Source organism: Mirounga angustirostris, unplaced genomic scaffold (assembly GCF_029215605.1).
Source record: "Mirounga angustirostris isolate CCGP_5_RB_7025 unplaced genomic scaffold, mMirAng1.0.hap1 SCAF_2, whole genome shotgun sequence".
In the NCBI taxonomy this organism is placed as follows: domain Eukaryota; kingdom Metazoa; phylum Chordata; class Mammalia; order Carnivora; family Phocidae; genus Mirounga; species Mirounga angustirostris.
The window spans coordinates 106,072,158-106,098,320 of record NW_026991710.1 but is presented as its reverse complement, the minus strand read 5'-3'; positions in this window follow the sequence as shown (position 1 = coordinate 106,098,320).

Here is a 26,163-nt window from a genome sequence, read left to right as displayed (position 1 = left end):
TTCAGAGTTTAAAAGAGAACTAATTTTAGATCCATGATTCTAAGCATTCTTAAGCTAGCTTACAATTTGTGGGGGTAAAGAGTTAATTTTTTTCCAGATTCGCAAAGGCTTAGGATGTTTACTAATCATAGAAATGTTCTAAAAGAAGTACTAAGTAACAAAGAAAAGGTTGTTAAAGCAAAGTGAAAGAAAAACACAAATACAAAGGAAATATGTAGGGCGAAAGAAACAATGATAATAGACTTCAAATAGTGTTAAAATTGTGGTCATGACTACTTAAAGATTTATTTAGCACATACTATTTTTAAGGTACTGTTTTATTTATTTATTATGCATTTACTTAGAAAGATTTATTTATTTATTTATTTTAGAGGGAGAGAAAGAGAGCACTAGTGGAAGGGGCAGAGGGAGAAGAAGGGAGAATCTCAAGCTGACTCCTCACTGAGCATGGAGCCCGACATAGGGGGCTCAGTCTCAGGACCTGAGATCTGACCTGAGTCAAAACCAAGAGTCAGTCACTTAACTTGACTGGGCCACCCAGGCGACCCCAGGTACTGTTTCAGTACTAATAATTGACAGAATGTTTAAGCATTCATGTTAAAAATATAAGGAGGAACCTTGGTATACTAACATTAATAGGTTTATCTCCCAAATCACCAAAGGGAAGAGAATAAAATGAGATTTAATCAATCCAGCAAGAATAAGAAATGTACATGGGAAGCATCCAGAGGCATTGTTTACTAAAAAACGACTACAACAAAGAAAACAGGATGGAAGGAACAAGTCCAAATATACTGAAATATATAGTCATAATCACATTAAAATTATAATTGCATTAAAAGATTATATACTATTCTCCCATTTAGAGGTGAAGACTTAGATTTGGAAGAGATCAGGTTATTTGATATATCTGACAACCTTGTATTCTTCTTCAGAGCCACTCAGCTGTTTCCTTCCCTTTGAATACACCACTTACCTCTGTACTAACTCACTGGTAATGCCTTTGTGGAGTCTAGAGAAAGAGGGATGTCTCAAAAAGAATTGTAGTGTGGCTTTTGCCAGACGGAATGGAGTATAATCCAATACACAGAGATCCAAGGAGAACCCAAAAAAGTTTTTGAGAGAGCTACAAAGTATCATCAGCATAGATTAAAAGAGACAGTAACCCTTCAATAATTAAAAGAACCTTTTGATCCTCCAAATTCTACAACCAGGAAGCAGGCTGAGAAAGGTGCTTATCAACTGATGATCGGATATTCCCCACTGGCTTCTTCACATATGGCCAAGGAAGAGGAAGGACATCTTAAGTATGGATCCCATAGCCAAGGAAAATAATGGACTTGGAAGTTTCTCCTAATAAACAGGACTTGGGTCTAATTAAGACACATTTTCTGTGCCAGGGTAGGGGGGACTGTCCAGAGTGACTTAGAATAGCTATAGACCAGTGGCTGGTATGTGCCTTCCATTCTTCCCCTTTTGAGATGGTAATGCTTATTACAGTTATCTTTTCCCATTCCTACCATTTATGTTGGGTGTATGGAGTAAGGGAGCAGATATATTGTCTTTATAGTTTCACAGGTCTTTAGGTGAAGAGCAACTACATGTGGATCCAATGTAGATCACAAGATCTGGGACTTTATGCCTAATGCTGTTATTGAGACTTTCTGGCACGTCTTAGAGAGATAAGTTTTTTCTGTGTGAGAAAGTGAACATTTGTGGCCAAGTGGGTGGGCTGTGTTGCATTGGATAATTGCCATCAATTTTCACTCCTTCTCTGTACCATGCTACCTTGCAGTACCTCCCTGAGGAGCAGTCATTGACTTTGGACTCAATCACAGACTTAGTGCTTTGTTAGCAGTATGGTAAAAAGAGAGGTATTAGATGTTCTTGTATTGTTTAAATGGCTTCTTACATTTCTTCCATCTACCATGAGAAGAAAGTGCCTTAGGCAGGTATTGGTCCTAGAATGAGACATGTAGAATGATCTTTGAGCCCAGACCATAATCTTGTGGGTTGAGAATATCCCAGCCAAGAACAGAGATCTACAGCCAAACTTCAGACCCTTGAGTGAGAAATGAGAGCTTGTTATTGAAGGGTGCTGAGTTTTGGGGTTGATTATTGTACAACATTATTGCAACAGAAAGCAAATACAATGGGGATTGGTTTGAAAGAGTAATTAAAGATGTATCTGTTAAGATGTTTTGCTGTGACAACAAAAAAGCAATATGTCGGTGGCTTATGTCCACAAGGGTTTATATATTACTCATGCTGCATGTCCATTGAGGGTTGTCTGTGGCTTTACTTTTGGACCCAGGTTGATAGAGCAGCTTTAGTCTGGAACATTTGTCGTCTCATGGCTATGGGGGGAAATGAGGATGGCAGAGCATATGCTAATTGTCAAAGCTTCCAGCCAAAAGTAACCAGTGACAATGCTGTTCATATTTCATTGCCATAGGAAGTCACATGGGTACTCCTAAGGTCAATAGTGGGGAAATGTATAATCCTCTCTTAGGGAAGATCAGCCAGAACAGGTTAATAACAAGTTAAAAAAAAAAGAAAGAAAACTAGATTGTTGTGCTAAATGCAGTCTGTGTCACTTCTGCATAGATTCTGTCAGTTGGTATAAAAATATGTTGGTTATTATTGTGACTAAAAGAGAAAACAATTTTTATAATGAAGTAACTTCAACTTTTCATGTACTTGCAACACATCTATGGCATGTTCCACATTATGTTGAACATTTGGGGATTGAAAGTAAAATCCTTAGTGTGCCCATTTGGCCTTGAATAGCTTTCTAAATTCTTAGGATCTATCAATTGCTTGATTTCTGTGGTAGAAAGAGGACTGGTTTTTGAGTATCCAAATTCTGACCTCTTTTTTCCTGTTAAGTTGTTTGAACTCTTTGGATCTGTTTTTGTAACAGTAAAATGGGGAGAATAATATCTTTACTTCTTTGCGTATCTGTGAGGATTAAAAAGGCGTACTCTAAAACATCTGATGATTGGGATATTCAGTAAGTGATAACTGCTACTAGTTATTGCTTTTCTTGGTAGTGTTGTTCTTATCCAGGAAATTTTTTGGATAATCAGCCCTTTGTGGATTAATTCTTGGTTATTCTATTCTATATATGTATTCTATATGTACTATTCAAATAGATGACAGTAACATGAGTCTTTTTTAATATAGTGGTACCCAAGAGCCAAATAATGGCAACCAGACCCAGAAATTTGGAACTATCAATCCATTTATTGTTATTGTTGGTAAAATTAAATTTAAAATACTCTTCAATAAAAATAATTTTTATGGAGACAATCATTTGGAAACTACATTATCATTAGGAGAATGATATATTGGACCAGTCATGAAATTATGTTATAATTATCCAGCGTCATTCCAAGGAGTGTACTCAGATATACATCCTTTAGAAGGCAGCATGTACTGTTTTCACAGCTGGCATATGTAAAATTTTGTTAGATTCCTTAACAGTGTTGTTTCTTCTCTCTTTCTTTTTCTATTATTTGAGCTCTAGGCAATATATACTATAGAATTCAAAATGTAGAATGTTTTTCTCAAAAGGAACCCCTAAAAGCCCAGCATGATGAATCTTCTTTGAACTCAGGGGAAGATTCACACAGACAATGCAACCTGAGAACTACCTATTTTTCAGGAAGGCAGAAGATTTGCCCAAGATTTATGAAGATTTGCTCCTTGGAATAAGATGTGATAAGAGCCGGGTTACCTTTGGAAAGGCTTTTCATGAAATCAGCCAATCATGTACTACTCAGCACTGTGCTGGAAGCTGTGGGGTGTACAGAATCGTGATACTTCATGGACTCCGTCTTTAAGTAGTTTCCAATAGATACTAGAAGTTAGAATAATAAATATGCAAAACTATGGTGTAATACTGTGTCAGACTAAGCAAATGTGCTGTAAAAAGTCACAGAAGGGTACAATTGAAGATTTGAGAGAGAAATGAAGTATCAATTTAGCTTTGAACAATCCAAAATGTTTCAAATTATGGGAAGATTATTAGTAATGATAAGGAGGTGGGGAAGAGCTTGCTCTGTAAAAGAGTGAGCAGATCAGAGTAACTAGAATAGGGCTGGGAACCTAGGGAAATTCATCTGGATGTTGTACCCTGAGAGTCACATAAGGTTTCAGAATTGATTTAGAGACACATAAAAAGGAGAGAGGATGGAATGATGTTGAAGGCAGGAAACCCAGGATCCAGTTTTTGTTCTGCCTTTTTAATTTCTTTTTTTAAAGAGAGAGCAAGCACACACACATTCATGCCCCTGAAGAGGGGTACGGGCAGAGGGGGAAGGAGAGGGAAAGGGAGAGAGAATCTGAAGCAGACTCCATGCTGAGAGGAGAGCCTGTCACAGGGCACAATCTCATGACTTAGAGATCATGACCTGAACTGAAACCAAGAGTCTGACACCCAACTGGCTGAGCCACCTTTGTTCTGTCTTTAAGTGGCTTTAATGATTAAGAATATAGGATCTTTATTGTTATGGATCTCAAGACTAGTGGCAAACACATATATATGAAAACAATACATTCTCAGATAAGTACATATTTAAAATTATGATAAAGTCTGAAGGACATAAAGAAGGTGAGTTTGAAGCACAATGAGCAGAGAAGGGCAGCATGAGACTGAGGAGGTAGGCCTTGGGCCAGACTCATGTTACATATAGCGGTTTTCATGCTAAGAGTCATGGAAAAGACATTTTCTTTACATTAGCAATGGGTAATCTGTTTAGGTTTGCATTTTGTCATTGTTGTTAAAACTCCATTATTATAGAAGTTTTAGGTTTACAACAATATTGAGCAGAAGGTACAGAGATTTCCCATATACTCCCTGCCCCTGCACATGCATAGCCACCCCCATTGTCAACATCCCCCACTAAAGTGAGACATCAGTTACAATTGATGAACCTGCATTGACATATCATAATCACTCTAAGTTCATAGTTTACATTAAAGATTTTCTATTGCTTTTGTATATTCTATGGGTTTGGACAAATGTATAATGACATGTATCCATCATTATGGTATTATACAGAGTATTTTCACTATTCCATAAATCCTATGGGCTCTGCCTATTTATCCCTTCCTCCCCAATTCCCAATCAGTGGCAACCACTGATATTTTTACTGTCTCCATAGTTCCCTTTTTCCAGAATATCGTATAGTTTGAATCATATAGTATGTGGTCTTCTCAGATTGACTTCCTTCACTTAGTGATATGCATTTCAAATTTCTCTGTATCATTTCATGGCTTGATACCTCATTTCATTTTATCACTGATTAACATTCCATTGTCTGGATATACCACAGTTTATTCATTTACCTCCTGAAAGACATCTTGATTACTTCTAAGTTTTGGCAATTATGAATAAAGCTGCTATGAACATTCATGCGCAGTTTTTTAAAAAATATTTTATTAACTTATTTGACAGAGAGACACAGTGAGAGAGGGAATACAAGCAGGGGGAGTGGGAGAGGGAGAAGCAGGCTTCTTGTGGAGCAGGGAGCCCAATGCGGGGCTTGATCCCAGGACCCTGGGATCATGACCTGAGCCGAAGGCAAGACGCTTAATGACTGAGCCATCCAGGCGCCCCATGCGCAGGTTTTTGTGTAGACATATGTTATCAGCTCCTTTGGGTACCTTCCAAAGGGCTGGATTGTATGATAAGAATATGTTTAATATTGTGAGTAATCACCAAATTCCTTTCCAAAGTGTTTATAGTCTTTTGCATTCGCACCAGCAGTGAATGAGAGTTCTTACTGTTCCTTATCTTCCCCAGCATTTTGTGTTGTTAGTGTTTTGGATTTTGGACATTCTAATGGGGGTGTGTAGTGGTATCTCATTCTTGTTTCAATTTGCATTTCCCTGAGGGCATATTGTATGGTGCATCATTTCATATGCTTGTTATGCTTGTTATATGGTTGTTTTTTTTTTTTTTTTTTTTTTTTTTTTGGTGAGTATGTGTTCAGGTCTTTCATCCATTTTTGAGTCAGGTTGTTTGTTTTTTTTATTGTTACGCTTTAAGAATGGTTTTGTATATTTTGGATAATAGTCCTTTATAAAATGTGTCTTTTGCAAAATATTTTCTCCTAGTCTGTGTCTTATCTTCTCATGCTTTTGATAATATCTTTTGCAGAGCAGAAGTTTTTAATTTTAATAAAGTCCTGCTTATCGATTATTTATTTCATGATCATGTTTTTGGTGTTTACTAGGCTTGAAATTTTGAAAAAGCATTCAGGTTGCAATGTGAAGAAAAGTTTGGAGGGAGATAAAACTGGGTGTAGTAATAATGGAATGTCAGTGTAGGTATGTAGGGGATTTCCATAGAAAGGCAGAACACAACACCTACTTGATTCTACTTTCCTGTGACCAAGGAGAGTATGACTTAACCTACAGGCCACTAAGGCAATGTCACATTTCTCTAAGGCCTAGTTGAATACAAAAGGTATCTTGACAGAGTTTGGAAAAAACAAAACACATTTATTCCCATCAGGTAATGTGTGCTTACACTAATCATTGTGTCTCTGTTCCTTTCTCCAGAAGCTTTAGCAAATGATCAGAAACTCTTCTGACTCAGTATTTTCTTTCTTCCTCTTTATTTCCTTGGAATAATGTCATGTTTCTAAAATATAACAAAAATTAAAATAAACATGCTGGTACAAATAAAGAAGCAGACTTTCAAAGTAGGCTTAGGAGTCATAGTAAATCTCACATTTTAAAAATAGACTCATTATCTTCAAACATGCTCTGCCATACTCACATGTGGTACCAGGCAATGCCGTGATGAGTTGTCCCATCACATGTGCTCCAGCCTTGGTGGACACACACCAGATGCACATGACTTTTGAATCATGGAGTAATTCAAGAGGCCCATTAGGTCATTTTGAGCATTCTGCTGCCAGGGTTGCATTGTTCCTTAGCAAAGAGCTTTAACCTTCTGACCTATTTGGGATTTAAACAGAGCATGTGAAACAACTCTTCCCTCCTTTTAGGGTCTCTCTTTATCCTAACTGAAGCTTATGAAAATTTTTATTCATTCTTTATTCTTTTAGGCTTTTTCTTTTTCAGTTTTCTTTTTCATACTCCTTAGATAGAACTTAATCTAATTCTTTTATATTTTGGCATGTCTGAGGCTTAGGCAAAAAGAAGCTATTGCTATTTTCAGCAAAGCATGTCAAGGGAGTTTGCCCTTTGAAATGTTTCATTTGCTAGATGGTCATAGGATCTGGTCCATTGGATCAGTGTATTATACTAGACAGTCCTTCAGAGCTACTCAGAAGCCTTCTGTGTTGCTCCTGTTCACCTGCACACCCAGAGCAAGACTACTCACTCACATTTTTCCTTCTGCAAATGCATCCCCTGGAACTACTCTTTAGAAAGCTGTTCTATCATGGGTAGCCAAAATGAAGCTATTTATGAAGTGAGGTCTGTTTCTCTATTTTTAGGTAAGTGTAAAACACCACACACTTCAAAAATCTACAGCTTCATCCTGCCCAACTTGATTTGTTTGGATAACTTATATATTCTTTTTTTTTTTTTGAGGTGAACTAGTGGCATTTATTTATTTTTTTCACTTTTTAATTTTATTTTATTATGTTATTTTAATCACTATAGATTACATCATTAGTTTTTGATGTAGCGTTCCATGATTCATTGTTTGCGCATAACACCCAGGGCTCCATTCAGTACGTGCCCTCTTTAATACCCATCACCAGGCTAACCCATCCTCCCACCCCCCTCCCCTCTAGAACCCTCAGTTTGTTTCTCAGAGTCCATCGTCTCTCATGGTTCATCTCCCCCTCCGATTTCCCCCCTTCATTTTTCCCTTCCTGCTATCTTCTTCTTCTTCTTTTTTTAACATATAATGTATTATTTGTTTCAGAGGTACAGGTCTGTAATTCAACAGTCTTATACAGTTCACAGTGCTCACCATAGCACATACCCTCCCCAGTGTCTATCACCCAGCCACCCCATCCCTCCCACCCCCCACCACTCCAGCAACCCTCAATTTGTTTCCTGAGATTAAGAATTTCTCATATCAGTGAGGTCATATGATACATGTCTTTCTCTGATTGACTTATTTCGCTCAGCATAATACCCTCCAGTTCCTCCATGTCATTGCAAATGGCAAGATTTCATTCCTTTTGGTGGCTGCATAATATTCCATTATAGATATATACCACATCTTCTTTATCCATTCATCTGTCGATGGTAACTTATATATTTCTATTCAAAAGAGATATGTCTCTTGGAATAAAAATTCATCAGTTCATGTACACCTAAAAGAACATTGGTGTGATGTTTATTGGTTTGTAAATCTACCAGAATGTAAAGAATGAGATGTTGCTTTCATGTTGACCATCATTTCTATCCTTAAGACCAAAGAGAATGTCATTTCTGCTCATCAATACCTATGACAACAGGAAGATCTGCATTTAATTTTGGCTAATTATGTAAGACAGTATTTTGATATACTTATCTTTTATATATCAATATCATCACCTTATGAAAAAGTATGTAGACATCCTATTCTTGTGTATTCTTGAAACTTATCTTTTGGTCAACACTGACTCTGAAAATACTCTTTGCAGTGGACCTTTTTGAGGTCAAACATTTTTAAAAAAACATAAAAACTAAAGTCTTGACTTTAGACCATTAATGCTTTATTTTCTCTCTTTTAAAACTAGGAACTTTTAGTTGAGCTTGAGTTTAGATATCTGGTTCTGTGATATTTTGAGAGATTCGTCTGTGAGTTTTTGTCTTCTGCATTTTTCCCCTTCATCCCATTACCTACTCCTTCCTATGGACAGTGATTATGTAATGCCTGACATCAGGGAGGCCTGTGGCAAGGCAATAGAAATAGTCCACATGTCTTTAAGGACTTAATAGATGGCAATTATTGGTTATAAAATAATTCTCTTAAAGAATCATGAGATGAAAATGGTTTCTCTCTGATGTGTCTTTAACATTTACTTAAAGAAGGAAAATGGGAGGGGTGTATGGCCCCAAGAACACAACAGAGCTGCCTTGATTTTTGACTGCATATGGGCTGGATCTTAGGGAGTAGAGACTTCGTGGGGTATCCAGTTTGGCAAGACAACAGGCAACCTTGCAAAAGCTTTCCAAGCATGGCAGAAATTATCAGAGGCTGCTGGACATGAAGAGACTAGGCTGGGAGAGTCACAAGACATCCATTTCAGTGTTAATCTGGGTGTACCAGACCTACTAATTTGTTTAATAGGCGCTACAGGTAACCATAGCTTCCCAACACCTTGATGCTGCATCAGCTCTTTGGTATAGCATCTCTAAAAATTCGCATTGGACATAGAACTTCTTTAATGCCTGACCATAAGCTTCCCACTGGCTTATGGGGACGACAGCTTGAAATGTAAATTAAGTTGCTTTATAGAAGTGTTGATTATTTCTCACATGTTTGAATTTGTCACATGCCTGATATTTATATTCTCTACATATATGAATAGTGTTTTCTTAAGTCACTACTCCCATAAGAAGAATGAGTTTTAATCTTATAAATGCATAGCTAGAGTCTTAAAGGACATCAAATATGGCAAGTATGTCCTCTTTACACATTAGGCACTTAGTTATTTTAGTTTTTTTTAGGAGAAAATAGGAAAGAAAGCCACCTTTCCTTCCAGTCCTGAATAATTCCTCTACAATTCTGGCTGTAGGAAAGCCAGCAGTGGGGGCAGCTGCCATCACTGGAGCCATCATCTTGGAGCATTAGTCTTTAGAAAAAAAGCAGAAGAAAGCAGGCTTTATTTCTAGGCCATTTTGGCTTCTGGCTTTTAAGAGAATTTGTCTTTTAGGAAATCCTTTTTATCCATACATTCACTAAGAAAATCCACGATTTACTGATTATTTTGGTTTAACTGGCATTTCAGGGTATGTTTTCCAATATATTTTTTCTCTTTAAAGTTGAAATGGGTGTGTGTATGTATATGGCATAGCATTTTCTTTCTAGCTCTTCTCCTTTCTTGTAGCTCTAATGCAACTGGAGAAAGTTCAAGGGAAAAATAAAAATTGAGGGAAACAGGAATTATTGGCTTCTTTTCTTTCTTATATTTAGAGTGTTGACAAAATGTGTACAGTTTCAGATTGGTCAAAACATTAGAGTATTTAGTTTAGGACTTTGCTATGCCAAGTAAAAATCTGGGCAATTTCTATTTACCAGTTGACAATATATGCTTGGATCTGGCTACCAAATCAGATTGCACAGTAAGACTTACCAAAGACGGTCTTCTCTCTGGTACTGTCTTCTCAAGAGCGATGGTGACATAAATTAGAGAATGCAGGACCATTTTGGAAGAATTTTCTGTTGGATGACATGGAAAATTATTAGAAAAATTTTGAGGGGCACCTGATAGTGGCTTCTCCTTTGTTGCAATGTTATTGTGGTTATTGACATCAAACTGATTTGATTACATATGTTTGCTCATATGTACTCATGCACATACATTTGTATCTGTCACAAGAAATCTCCCAAAGAAATAGAAAACAGTAATGAACATAGGGCCGAACAGTTACTCAAGAGAGAGAAAAACCTAGGGGAAAATGAAATAGAAGCTTTCAAAAAGAGGGAGGGCTAAAAGTTAGGATTGTTAGATTTACCAAATAAGTGATACAATTAAATTGGAATTACAGGTAAATAATGTATATTTTAAAAATATAAGTATGTCCCAAATTTTGCATGGAACATAACTATAGTAAAAAAAAGTACTCATCATTTATTTGAATTTCAGATTTAATGGAAACCTGTATTTTATCTGGCAACTATAGTACAAAGTAGGCATGGTTTGTGGATCCTCTTGTGGGGTAGTGAGGAAGTGGCTGCCTCAGAGAAGTCAGATGCTGGGTCCAGAAATAGTATCCAGTCCCAGGACAAATTCAAGAAAATCCTGCATCCTGGAGAGGAGTGTGTGGATGAGGCCTAATATCTTGGTTATTTTTTGCTTTGAAGGGATTTCTCTGGATTCTCTCTCTCGAGAGAAAGAAGTTGGTGGGTTAATGAGCAGAAAAGCAGAAGCTGATTCTTAGAAATGAACATTTTAGAATCGTTGAACACTACATCAAAAACTAATGATGTACTGTATGCTGGCTAATTGAACATAATAAAAAAGTGACCATTTTAGAAGGGAAAGAACAATAACAACAATCCAAAGGTAAAGAGTTTTGAGAGTGATAGATAACCTGATGTGAAGAATGAAGCAGAAATCATGAAAATGCCCACCTTGGTTATTACTGAATCCCTATCTTAGTTTTCTATTCCATGTGTTTTCCTGGAGAAAAAAAGGGAGATGCGGATGGGACTGGATTTCCTAAACTTGGCAAGTAAGAGTGAATGGGAGAGAGTCTGGGGTTTCTTTTTTTCTCAATTATTTTCTTTGCATTCATGTATATTTATACTTAATACATATGTGTACTCATATAGTGAAAAGTAGTGTAAATGTAGCTTTTAGCTTGGAGATTTAAGTAATAACTCTAAGATTAGTGAAAAATGCTGTATGCATTTTAAATGGAGTGTAGGCCAATATTTTGGCCATTTTTATTTCTCAGTTGCATTTCCTTGTTTTTTACTCTGGATTCTGCAAATGTATAATTCATAGTAAGTAATTTAAATTTTCTTTTGATGTTGATCTTCATCGGCTCTTAGTTTAAATACCAAATATTTCACACACCACAGATTCTTGTTTTAATCCATGAATGTAACCAGAATTTCATATTCTACTTCATGTGCTTGCTATTAGTAAGCCTCCAAATGCTGTTCTCAATTACCACAGATATGCTAAGTGTATGTATAGCAGAAACTTGCTAATTTGTAACTTAAAAGCCTGGAAAACAATGGGCTTAAATTAATTGGATATCTGGTATTTTTTAAATTATAAAACAACTGAATGTTAACTAGGTTGGGAAAGAACAATTATTGTGCTTTATGTCATGCACTATTTTATATGAACAGATAATGGCTTACGTGAGACTTCTGAATTAGTAACCTCATAACTATATGTGTGTTTGACAGCTGTGCATTTAGGTAGTGGTTGTAGGTCAATTTGCCAGAAGTCAATTTACTGAATGACCAATTCACTGAATTACAGGAAGAATTTCTTAGAGTTGTACTTTTTCCTGTGTCTCTGCTCTTGCCCTTGCCCCTACATTATATGCAAATGGGTGTTTTCTCTTAAATGCAGTTTGCTGAATTCTCTGTGTGCACTTATGTTTGCTTTTACATCTCTGCTGGCAAATGGTTAAGTTGGACATTTGCATTAAAATATTAGCTAAAACATTAGTTTGGGCCTTGGCACTGAGGAAAGCTAAACAGAGAACTGGAAAAGAATGTTGGCCAGGTGAGGAGGCCTGGAATTTGGCTTTGCCATTAGGGAGCTCTGTGACCTTGAACAAACAATTTGTCTTTTAAAGGCTTAGGTTTCCTCATCTCAAGGTGTTATCAAGTGTCTCAACTGCGAAATGCATCTATGGGAAAGAAAGAAGTGGACTTGCGTTGTGCATTCAGTGAACTGAGAGCTTGTGGTCCCCTTTACCTATGGAGAAGTATGTTACTCATGTAAATAGTACTTGTTGTATGTGTGCTGATGGATAGAGGTTGAGGACATGGCTCTCAGATCCCTTCCAGCCCTGAAAGTTTATGATTTCATGATCTTCCAGGCAGACTGGAACTGCTGTTTTTGGTATAGGGTTTCTCTGCCTATGATTTAAGGGAGTTTCCACTTGGTAGTTCTCCAGGAGATTTACAAAGCAGGTTTGGATAACATGCTTCAGCTAATGGGATATAAAAGCAGATATTTAAAATAATTTTTTTTAAAGATTTTATTTATTTATTCATGAGAGAGAGAGGCAGAGGGAGAAGCAGGCTCCCAAGGAGCAGGGAGCCCGATGCGGGACTCGATCCCAGGACCCTGGGATCATGACCTGAGCTGAAGGCAGACGCTTAACCATCTGAGCCACCCAGGCACCCTAAAATAATTTTATTAATAAAATAAACTTTTCTATATCAAAATTATTTAACATATGTGTGTGTACCCTTAAATCATTCATTTATTTGGCAAACTATTTACTGTGTACCTGCTGTATTCTTAGAGTAGATCTGGAGCATAGAGAATAAAAGTTCTCACAAAGAGTTCACAGTCTTTTATGAAGATAGTCATGCAATTAAGCAAGCAAGTGTAATAATAAGTGTGATAAGTTCCTTGTAAATTATATGCAAGGTTATATTGGATATGGCAAGTCTCAGAATGCTGCCACTCCACAGCCCCTTTATGAGATTCCTTCACCATGGATCACATGCTGCTGACCAATGATTTGCCACTCTGGCTTCAGCTGACTTGACCTGCCCCTAACACAGCATATCTACAATCTGGACAGTGTCCTGTGGGGCAGGGTGGTAGGAAAGAAGACCTCCGCAGAGATCATGGTGCCTAATTGCACTGATAAGATCTTCTCTTCCAAATAGTTTGAACTCAATATATAGAAGAGGTGAGGCAGTTGATAATGGGAACAGAAGCTGGGATATACTGTGGTATAATAAAGACAGGATATGAAAAAAGGGCTTAACATATTCTTGTTTCTGAGGATGATGAGATGACAAATCAAGGAGCTGCCCTGGGTTCTCAGTGCTGTTCTGTTTCCTGGACAGCAAATGCTATCTCCCTGAAGCCTGACTGGGTGGGTATTCTGGCATTCCCTTGGGGCCTCTCTTTCTTATTTATATTCCTGTCCTTACAACAAATGTCCATTTATTTGTAGACCGAGTCTCAGTTTTTAGCAATGTGAAGTATAGGACATAAAGGTACAATGAGATGATGAAAGAGAGAGTCCTGACTCTGCATCAGGAAGGACGTCGTAAGGGAGAATATGTTTCATATGAAACTTGATGGGCATGTAGGGTAGGCCAAGGGAAGGATGGGAGACCAATTGTGCAAGTACATGGAGACGAGAGAACAAGCCAAGTTCAAGAGACAACTAGTAGTTTAGCATGGCTGGTACAGAGGAGCTGTGTGGGGGTAGGATACGAGCATGGACTGTCAGATAAGGATCAAAGACTGCGTTTTATACTGTAGATCGTGGGAAGTGACCATGAGAATTTCCAAACAAGTACCTTGGTAGCATGTGCAGGATTTATTAGCTAGGAATAAATCTGGGGGATAAAAGTAGGTTAGTGGGTTGTTTCAATGGTATAGTTGAGCTATCAGTACCTTAATTAGGGCAGAAACAGTGTGTGTGTGTATGGGGGAGGGTAATTCTGAAAGAGATTCTAAAGCAGTAGAATGAATAAGAATTGGTAACTGATTGGGTGAGAAGGAACCAGGAGTTTTGGTCTGGGTGATTGGTAATGGTCAAGGTAATGGTTTCTTGAGCTAGAGAAGATGGGAGAGAAACAAATTTGACGGATGAAGGTAATAAATCCAGTTTTAGTTCTTTTGGATTTGAAGCACAAAAATGTGTTATCTTTTGCTTATGAGGTCTAAACTAATGATAGAAGACCCTAGATAAAGCAAGATGATAGGGAGACAAATTATTTTAGGTTCCAAATGAATCTGGCATTGCCCTCTTTTTTTCTTAATTACCATTCTTTAATTATGGGGCTCTCTCAGTGTAAATTTACGGTAGTGAGAGAGTCTCAAGGGATTTCTGATTTTGTAGTTCTTTGACTTCAAGGTGACTCTGGGAGGCAGCTGGTTGGGGCACACTCGTTTCAAGCTACATCTCCCTGTTGAATGCCATCATATACTATGCAGGCCATACAACAGTGGGCAGGAGTGGGGGGCGGGGAGGAACCAAAACAACGGCAAACAAAAACTTCTTTTGGTTTTTAATTTCCTCTTGTTGCTCTTTCACTGACTCTAAAGGTAAGTAATGGTCTTTATTTTCCATCTTGTCTAGCTTCTTTGACTCAGAAGTCGAGCTTGTTTCTGAAGGAAAGGGTGCCTTATATAACTTTAAAGTGCTTACCCTTGTCTTCTCAGCTTCCTTTGTCTTCTCAATAGTTTTTAGGTTCCCTTAGCGGTTCTTTTATTATACAATGGTGAAATTGTTTACCATTAGAAGGAGTTCAGTGGGTGAAATGTACCCAGGGCTCACTTAAAACTGATGCTGCATGCATGCATGAACTGCTTCCAGGGTTACTCACTCCTTTAGCTTTTGCTAAAGGATCTGTCAGTCAATGAGTAGCTGCTGACAGCAACTTTTTAAGACTCCTTTCTCTTATCCATAACACATTAAACACTTTGAAAAGAGATAAGCAAACGTTTTCTCACAGTCTGTTGTGCATGTTTCCTTGCACATTTCAGTATAATGAAATTCATGTTGTACAAAGAGAATTTTAGTGAAATGGATCACATTTCAGTCTTTACCATTTTGTCCATATGGGTATGGTTTTCTATAAATCCATGACATATAGGGTTTGTGTGATTGTATGTTTCCATTTTAAAGACTAAGGGTCCTTATTATGTTCCACAGCTCAACTTAAGTTCTCCTTGTGAAAAATGTTATGTGTCTGTTTGCATCTATCGTCTTTTGTTTTGTTCATCTTCTCCATTAGCAGGAATCTAGCATTTGGAAACCATGAGAGCCATCAGTAGTGGCTTTTTTTTTAAGGGGAGTACCCTTACTGTGATGCAATATCCAAGAAACTATGTGGAGATAGGCTTTATGATGATGAATTACTGTTGCAAAAAGGACTCAGTGACACTGATAAATATTAAAGAGCCACTCTTGCCCCCATGGAAACCATTTTATTTAGTTGCTTCTAAAATGTATTCTCTGTGCTTCTCTTCCCTTTTATTTATGAGCCTATTTACATGACAACAGAGTCTCTGGTCCTTGGGAGTATGTTTGCCCTTGCCACTGTTCTCTACTTTGAGTTGTCACCCTCTCTTTGCTGAGAAGATGAGTGATAATGAAGTGAGGAGTAAATGGCTACTGGAGCAGATGAACCCTGAGAAACAAAGATCCCCTTTTCATGCAAATGTCCATAGTAATTTAACATGAAGGAAGCAAAGAAACCAGGGTACAAGATATCAAGAGAACTAGATGATATTCGAGGTTGTTCTCTGAAGCCTTGACATCTCTTTAAGAGTGTCCCCTATCAAAGCATTTCTTTCCCTTTCATATAAAATGAAAACACATTTCCATTTGGAAGGGAAACATGGAGGAACATAAAATCTAACCTCAATCATAGGGTCTGGGTGTATACTCATACCACCAATTCCCTCAATGTCATTTTTAATTTTGTCACTCATTCCTAGCCAATAAGAACATATCTGTGTGTGCTAACTTACTGCCCAAGTTATCCACTCTGCCTAGGAGGCCTGCTCCTCTTCCTAAACTTTCTGCACCTTTCAAAGCTGAACTCAAAAGCTGTTCTATCATCCTTAGAGTCTTTCCCTCCAGACTGATCATTCCTTTTTCAGAATTCCCATTGAATTTTGAATTAGTGTCTATCACTTAATGACCAATTTCTTTCTATGAGCTTTTTTTCCTCACCAAAATTTGGTGAGGAAAGTGACTATTTATTATACTGCATTGTTCTTTATCCATAGCTTATGGTGTAATAGCAGATATATAATATGTAGTTCTTAGGTGGACTAGCTGCCATTTAAGAATCATGAAACTAAGAAAGATACATTTATATGAGAGATACATACATCCACCATCGTTTTTCTTCTAATTTTAAAATTCATGGCACCTTGCCTTGAAGATAAAACATGGCCTGGCTTTTGATTAGTTGACCAGAATGGCCAATCTGTACATTTCAGTTAAAATAATTTTTAGTTCAGAGACTTGATATCTACTCACATTTTTTTGTTTTGTTTTCGGTGGGATATATTATTGATAATAATATTTATAATAGCAAGTACTCAGAGCTTACCTTGTGTTCAGTACCAGCATTTTAAGTATAGGCTCATTAAGTCCTCACAATAACCCTATGAAATAAGTAGTATTGTCACCATCACCATTTTATAGAAAAGGAAACAGCATTAAGTAACTTGCCTGTAATTATAGAATTTGGACCTCAGCAGGCTGGCTCTGGAGTCTGTGCTCTTAACCACTATTCTATTCTGCCTCTTTTGCTGCCATTGGGTTTCCCTGCACTATCATCCTTTCTTGTGTATGGTGTTCCTCATCTTCCAAACTCAGGAACCAGAGATTCTGAGAATGTTTCTGACAAGCCTTTTATTTGATATCTTAATACCCACCACACAAAACTCAGGAATGGATTTGAGTTGGATAATGAGGTTCATTCTAAGTAGATAGTTTAAAAATTAGTGTGAATGTGGTACTAATTAAAACATAAACAAAGGCCAGTAGGTCAGGTAGTTTGATTAGAATTCTTTTTAAGCACCATTTCTTGCTGTTAGTTATTTGTTAAATTATGGAATGGATGAGTGAAGATGAAATTATATATGTAAGTGTTTTATAAAGCTAAAAGAAGGAATATATAAAACTACTGGGAAAATATATAATATAAAGAAACCAGTCCCTGGACTTATTTCTCTTCATGTTATAGGGAAAGATTTCCTAATTGAGAAGGAAAAGATTCTTCTTCACTCTGATACTTATTTATGGAGCAACTTGTGTTCTGGGACTGACTTACTATTGAAGTAGGTAGGGTCTTTAAATAACTTGAAGAGCAAAGAGTTGTTTTTTTTTCCTAAGTGTATGTGTTTGTGTTTGTATGCAATTTTGAGAAGGTTATACGAACCATTTAGACTACAGATGTATTTTCTGAAGTAATATATGGTGAAATTAAGGCTACAACTCTGTGCTGTCATCCAGAGGGATGGTAAGAGTTACAAGTGAGAGCGAACTTTGACTCCATGTCCACAGTGCAAAAATGTGATTCCAAGGTCACTCCTTGTGGGATTCCAGAGACTTCTGCCAGATCTTCACTAGAGAATTAAGTCCAGTCATTCATAAATCAACCCTTGTTGGAGTAGGAGGTGAGGTGTTATATGTCAGCCAGTATTATCATCCTTACCAAGTGAGATACCTGTCTTTCTAAATCTAAATAAAAGAAACCAAGAACAACAAACACAAGTCTAGAAATTATTTATCTGTCATATATCTACTGGGGACCTTCTGTTTGTAAAGTACTATACTAAGTACAAGAGATAGAAAAAGAATAAATCATACTCTCTGTCCTTTAGAATGTCATAATTTGGGGCAGAGGAGGGAATGAGGGGCAGGATGAGGGGAAATTTGAAAACCAGTATTACAAATTACAATAAACATATAAAGTGATGTCTAGGTTGTTCAAACATTACAGAACAGGATTGGAGAAAGGTGGTTTTTTTTTTTTTTTTTTAAGATTTTATTTATTTGACAGAGAGACACAGCAAGAGAGGGAATACAAGCAGGGGGAATGGGAGAGGGAGAAGCAGGCTTCCCGCCAAGCAGGGAGCCCAACGCAGGGCTCGATCCCAGGACCCTGGGATCATGACCTGAGCCAAAGGCAGACAGTTAACGACTGAGCCACCCAGGTGCCCTGGAGAAAGGTTTTACAGAGCAGGTAACATTTTGAGCTAGGGACACAAAGAAAATTACACCTGTCTGGGTAAAAGCATGGAGAGGAACACTTCTCCAGAGGAAACAGGTTACAGAAAGGCATCAAGATATGTACAAAGCAGGGTTGCTGCAATTGGGGAACTGCAATTAGGAAACACAAAATATGGAAATGCTCTTCCATTTTGTTATGACCTGTAGTTATTAATTTAGAATGTTTGATATATTTTTCTTTCTTTTTAAAAAAGATTTTATTTATTTGAGAGAGAGAGAGAGAGCACATGTGGGAGGGAGTGGCAGAGGGAGAAGCAGACTCTGCTGAGTGGAGAGCCCAACGTGGGGCTTGATCCCAGGATCCTGAGATCATGACCTGAGCCGAAGGCAGACACTTAACCGACTGAGCCGCCCGAGCACCCCTGATATATTTTTCTTAATTCATCTTTAAAACTTCCATCTGAGATTGTGTCTTGGGAGTTCAGCATCAGGTTTGAGCTGCTATGCATGATAGGTTGGTTTTGGTGAAATGTTGGCCTGGGTGTTTTTAGGGGACATGCCAAGCACAGGGTTGCCTAGGTTGTAGACAACAGATGATGAAGGAAAATGCATGTGATTGGTGGATCAGAGCTATGGCCTTTGGAAGAGCTGATGTGCTGTTCCCTGTATGTCCATTGCTCTTTTGCATTTCTATGTATTACATTCCCTGTTCCATCTGCTTCAAATGTCCTTCTTCCCTTTTCTGCATGAGAAAGTCTCTTATTTTGAAATAAAATGAAAATTAAAGGCTACTCTGTGGAAAAGTTTCTCTCCTGATCTATGCATATTCCACACATACACTTGGCTTGTGCGTGGTGGAGGAATATATATAAAAGCTTTTCTTTTTCATTTTATAGTGTAGAGTGTTTGTCTGAATTTATTTTAGTCATCTGAATTAGTCATGAGTCAAGACAACATCTGACTTTTAGAAACCACAATCATCATGGTTTGGTTATAATTTCATCAGTATGAAGTGTGTGTGTGTGTGTGTGTGTGTGTGTGTAGAAGGAGGGCATAAGACATTGGGCTTTTCATTCATAAGTACAAAATAACCTAAAGAAAAAACATTCTGATATTTTACTCTGCAGTTTTTTCCCCTGAAAGCTACTGTATTCCCTCAAAATCATCCTTTGCAGAATGCTTGACAGGATGCTTGATACCCTGCTGTGAGCACAGTCACGACAGACACATTGTCTGTGGTGTTAAAGAGGCAAATAATATGGCCATAGCCATGGGTTTAATCTTTCAGTTGGCATCTGAATATAGGCAGTTGTTTTAAAGTAGTAATTAGCTGAACCCTCTGGGAATTTCTTTCCAAAATGCATACTAGTCCTTATGTGTCTCATTATTTTGCTTATTCAGGCTGTCTTGTTCATCTAAATAAATATGTGTTGTGATTATCTCATTTCTTTAGGACTCCTACTTTAATATATATATATGTTTTTTTTTTTTTGAGAGAGCGAGTCCGTGTGTGAGTGAGTGGGCAGGAGGAGGGACAGAGGGAGAGGGAGAGAATCCCAAGCAGGCTCCACTCTCAGTACGGAGCCTGACATGGGGCTGGATCTCACCACCCTGAGATTGTGACCTGAGCTGAAACCAAGAGTTGGATGCATAACTGACTGAGCCACCCAGGCACTCCCCTACTTTAATTCAATAGACATAGAGAATGATGGTCATGCCTGCGGTCTGCACAAAAGTCAAAGATATGATGTAACACTATGGGGATATTTATTTGGCTTCTGGGGTTTATTCTTAACTTACAGAAGAACACAAATTCAGATATATTTTTAGATTATAATGTGCTTACACCTGAAGAGATAGACTCTAGAGATTTATATATATGCTGGCAAAAACAGAAAAGACTAGTTTGAGAATTTGGTTGGCAGTAACTTCCTACTTTGATCCTTTAGTAAAATATATACTGAACTGATTTGTCCATTCCATAATGTCTGTCATAGGATGACATTCCAGCCTTCAGATTTAGTTTTTTTTTCACCCTTGCTCAAGTAGACAGCCAAAATATCCTGTTGGGACTGTTATGCTATCTCTTCAAAGAGTGTGGAACAGGCGATAGGCCTAGAAATATGTGGAAATACCAAAATTGTGCCTTATCCCTGGTTTCTTCTTACTAATAGGAATTAGTACATACATAATTAAATGGACTAGTCATAAAAATTACATGCATTTCTTCTTGAATATAAACATCTTGAACTTGCTCACTTTTTTGAATTGTGGTGGTTTTCCACTATAATAAATGCTTTATACTTTTCAATTGTTTGCTTATAAGCAAGAGTACTATGGAAAATAAAAAGGTCAAAGAAACATTTGAAACATTCTTTGCTCAGCCAGTTTGTGGTGAGAGTCACATCAAAATGAGATAGGCTGTCCTTGTGCCACTTGGGAGTTTCCTGCCCACATAATGGACATACATCAATGGTAAATTAGATTACTGTGTGGATGATCTAACTCACTCATCGAAGGAGTCAAATTAATTGATTCCATTGTTTGGACTTTGTGTTCATAGGATGAATTATAACTAGGAAACATTTGCCATCCAGACTCCCTCTCCTACAGTGCTAGAGGCAGTCCTGACCAAGCTCAGTAGAGGACAGTAGATGTCTTCAGGGATCTTTTAACCGACCTGCCAGTTCCTCCTTGTTCTCTGTAAAACATACTGATCAGGGCCCAGCGCATGTGCAAGCTTCCTGCGAGCTAGCTCCTCTGTGATGTTATTATGTACCTTTGTTCCTATAAATTTTAAGTTATTATAATAAAGAGTCAGTTGTTTTATTCACAGTTAAGGTGCTTGGGAAGCAGATTCTGAGATGGAGATTGGCCTACCAGAAGTTTGTTGGGGAGCGCTATTGAATTAACACCTGTAGAAGGTGAGGGAAGGAAGCAGGCTTTAAGCAGAGGGAGAAGTTGGGCTGCTTCGCAGTCTCAAAAAACCTGTGGTCCACTTCCACAGAAAGGTGAATCTGGAATGGCTCTTGAGAGATTTCTCTAGTTGGGGGCCAGCAGGTGCAGCCAGACCTTATTCCCCCTGTGTTGACAGGTCATTGGCTGTGGGCTACCCCAAAAGTGGCTTTCTCTTTAGCAGAGGCAGTCCCCAGGGAGGGCTGGCAGCTGGGGGCTATTTGTACACACTCCCAGACACTGGAAGAATAAGGCCTTTAGTCCCAAAGGGGAGTCTGAGCAGCATATTATAGATTTCACTAAACCTGTTATAGAGATTATAGTTATTGTTTAGTTAAACATTATTTAAATCTACATAAGATACATTCAGAGGAAGATAATTTTTTTTCCTGTGGAAACTAAATTGTGTTTTAGAGTCAAAAATTAAAGTGTTAAGAACCAAATTAGTTGCAAAGTATATAAATATTGCTATTTTTGTAGGTTATAAATGAATGTTATGAAATGACCATTTTTAATAGGTCAAAATGGTTAAAAATTGACCATTCTATGTGGAAAACACTAATATAAATGGTTGGAAATGTCAGAAATATAGGAGTCCACAAGCAAGTTATTTTGTGAGATTCTCCCAGTTTTAATTTTACTTAACAGAAAATGAAACTAAAAGTTATAAACTCAGTGGCATGGGTATAGTTTCTTGAAAAGATGTAGTATACCAATCAGTGACTTATAATCAAAGGAAATCCTGTAACCTTACATCAAACAAATGGTCAAGGATGTACTCTTAGGACACTTCAAGTTAAAATGAAACTGCTATTCCTAATCCTGCTGATAAGAAGAGGGCTTCTACAGTCCTAAGAGTCTCCTCTCAAGCCATCTGGTGGGGTTTGGAAGTAATCTTACTACCCTAAAAGTGGGATTATCTTTTGCCTTGGATGACCTTGGCACCTTTACACAACAGAATTCTGCATTTTCTTTCTTTTTTTTTTTTTTAAGATTTTATTTATTTATTTGACAGAGAGAGCTACAGCGAGAAAGGAAACACAAGCAGGGGGAGTGGGAGAGGGAGAAACAGGCTTCCCGCTGAGCAGGGAGCCCGATGCGGGGCTCGATCCCAGGACCCTGGGATCATGACCTGAGCCAAAGGCTGATGCTTAACCGACTGAGCCACCCAGGCTCCCCTAATTCTGCATTTTCTTCTCAAGTTAAAGACCACTCTGGGAACCAGGAAGGCATCCTAGTTCCCGAGTCCCCTGCAGCTTTCTAGAATTCTAAGCATCAGTCATTGGCTGTCTGCTTACTCTTGTCTCCTTTGCTGGCTGTTTCTTCCTGGTGTCTCTGTTCCTTCCAAGTTGCCTTTTGATGTTCAATTTCAAAATAGGAATGGCTCCAGCATCTGTGCAGCCTAACGTGCATACGAGTTAGAGAATTTTCTCTAAGAAAAAGAATTCCAAATTACAAATAAAGAATTAGGTATAAAGTGATTATTTATTTACAATTGAAAAATCATGAAAAGTTATTAACTTAAGAAATCTTACAAATAGTACAATCATCCTCCAAATTCAGAAGTATAATATTATATTTTTATTTATTGTCTGTCATACCTCTATAATAGTGTTTTCTTACATTTTATGCTTGCATACACTTTGATCACTTTTTCAAATAAAACAATTTTGTAGTACTTTTCATAGAGGAAAATAGAAGGGTAATTCAATCTTTCCTCTAGCATGGTTGATTACATATATATAATTGACAGTTTAGAAAAACTTTCATCTCTACAAATCATCACTGGTAATCTTTTGACAATGTTTAAGGTTGCTATAAAAAAGAGGAAAACCTCTATCAAGTTTCATTGTATAAGCTTTCTCAGAATATAACAACTTTTTTTTGGTGCAGTGTCTGATCTTAAATCCTCTGATTTCATAATCTTCATAACCAGTTTGAAACTGATGACATCATTGGAGTGTTTTACATTATCTGAATGTAAGCATTTTGTATAAAATTGACAAAAAATTAAGTATTTTTCCTATGTTTCATTTGATTTATATCTCTTTATTAATTGAAATTATAAGTCTGCATTGAAGCAGAGTTTACCTCCTAAACTTGGCACTGTTCCTAGTTTCTTCCTTTTTTTCCTACTTTTTTTCCTTCTGCGATTTTAGCATACCACTCAGCTGAGGACATACATAATTATAATAGAAAGTTTGTAAAACAATGAAAACTCAAATAGATTCAATAAGAAAAGTATGTGATGAAAGTATATTTGTTTGAAATGAAAAGTTATAGGAAGAAGGAACAACAAATAATATGTATTAAGAAATTTTTGAAATTGGAGGAATATATCCCTCTATTCCCTTACATCAAATGGTACTGCATGGCATTACTGACATTCTTATCCATTAACAGGTTAATGAGAATAAAAATCTTCTTTCCACCTAAACCTGGCTGATTATCATACATCGGTTTGAGATTATTTAATAGGAGTGAACAGAGTTAATTTCTCAGAACACTGTCAGAAACTATTCCACTAAGAATTCCAGATGCTATACCATGACATATGGATACTTTATTTATTTTAATTATTGGATGGGATGTTGGATGACTAAGTCTTTATGTTATGTGAAAGTTTCTGTTTTACATTTCTTTGGGTTTCAATCTTCTCCATTGTTCTACTTTTCCCAGTGCAGCAGACCTTAGGTTCTTCAGCATCTAATATCATTCCTGATATTACTTGCATACTTTTTAGGGTTGTTGGATAATTGAATTATTTGATACATATGGTAGAAACAATTTTCAACCAGCCAGAGGTGGGCTGAGACAGTGTAAGTTGGTATATGTTATGTTTCACACATTTTCCCTGGTGTTCCCAGCATTGCAGAAGCTCTACTGAGCCTCACTCTCTAGTACATGCTCATTGATGTGTTCAGAAATTGGAGGCGATTCTCTGAAATCTCACTGCAGGAATAGGAGAAATGTGGGACCCTAACAGGTGAATGGAGAAACATAGTATCATTATGAATAAAAAACTTCATGTAAAATTGCAACTTGCAACTGCATTGTGATAGTCTCTTTTTCCCTAATGAAACATGAGGAAATATTTGGTTAGTTTAAAAAAAATATTGCTCTTCAGAGACTGTGTTTTTACCTTTGAAAAATTGTTTTAAGATTTGTGTTCTCTGTCATTTGAACAATTGCATCAGGCCTCCAAAGACCCTTCCTTAAAGATACATGCCTGTTCTTAAGAAACTACGAGTCAATGATTCTCAAACTTTGGAATCTTGGATTAATCTTTTTACTTGGAAGATAGGATTTTTTTCCTTTCCCCATATTTTAAAAGCAGTAACACCAAATACCAAGTATATGTGTTTATGGTGTGCAGGTCTTTCCGATGAACCTATAAAAACTGACGCCACACATTTCCTTGTGAATTGATGATTTATTACCACAGTTGAATAGTTCTTTTCATTGGCATGGGATTTTTTTTCAAGGTGTACTTGATCATGATTAATGAGCCTCACAAAATCCTAGAGTCTCCAAAATCCTAAGTGTGTGGCTTATCCTTAACAAGTGTTAATTACTTAAAAATTTTTAATGAAACCTTAATTTTTAAGACTTTTATATGGTTGTATTCTAGAAAACATTTCTATTACATGTAGATAAAATTAAAGATAAGTTTCTTTTATTTGAGTAACTTTAAATGATTTTAAAATGATGAATATACAGAAATAACTCATGAACGATGCATATGTATAGAAAATTATATGTAACTATCCATTAAATTAAATTATACTCAAGAATAAATGTTCAAAGTAACTACCCAATTATGCAGATTAGTGTATTCCCAATGATAAAAGTCTTTGGTATAAAATTTCATTTAACTTTTTGTGATCCCAAATGACAGTGATTCTCAGTGGGACTTTTTTGTTTTATTTTATCCTAAACCAAACACTGTTCTGATAGGTGTAATAACCAAGAAGAGATTGAAAAATCTCAAGCAAATCTGATTACTTATAACTAAGCTTACTTTCTGTATTTCTCTAATTATGTTAGTCTGTGTATTTCTTCATGGGAATATTTTTGTCTTGGAAGTAAGGTAAATATAGAGTACTTTAAAAAAAGAGGGTTTCGTATCCTAAGAAATGTTCCCATGATGCTAACATACAAAACACCTGGCTGTCTTTCACTTACTGGCCAGATATGTTACATAATAATATACCACAACTGATTAGTTTCCATTACAGCTATTTAATTGGACTCAGATTAATAACTGATAGTCACAGTCATATTATCTTATATTCTTTTTTAAGATTTTATTTATTTATTTGGCAGAGACAGAGAGAGAGAGCACAAGTAGACAGAGCAGCAGGCAGAGGGAGAGGGAGAAGCAGACTCCCCGCTGAGCAGGGAGCCTGATGTAGGGCTCGATCCCAGGACCCTGGGATCATGACCTGAGCTAATGGAAAACGCTTAACTGACTGAGCCACCCAGATGCTCCATATTATCTTATATTCTAATGCTGCCATTGTTGAAATGGTCTGCTGTAGTGTACATTTTGTCTAGTTGAGAAGAAATGTTCTTTATAAAAATGACAAAGTTATAAAAATAGAATTATACTTGGGAATTTTTTTGAAGCTTTATTTTGTTAAATTT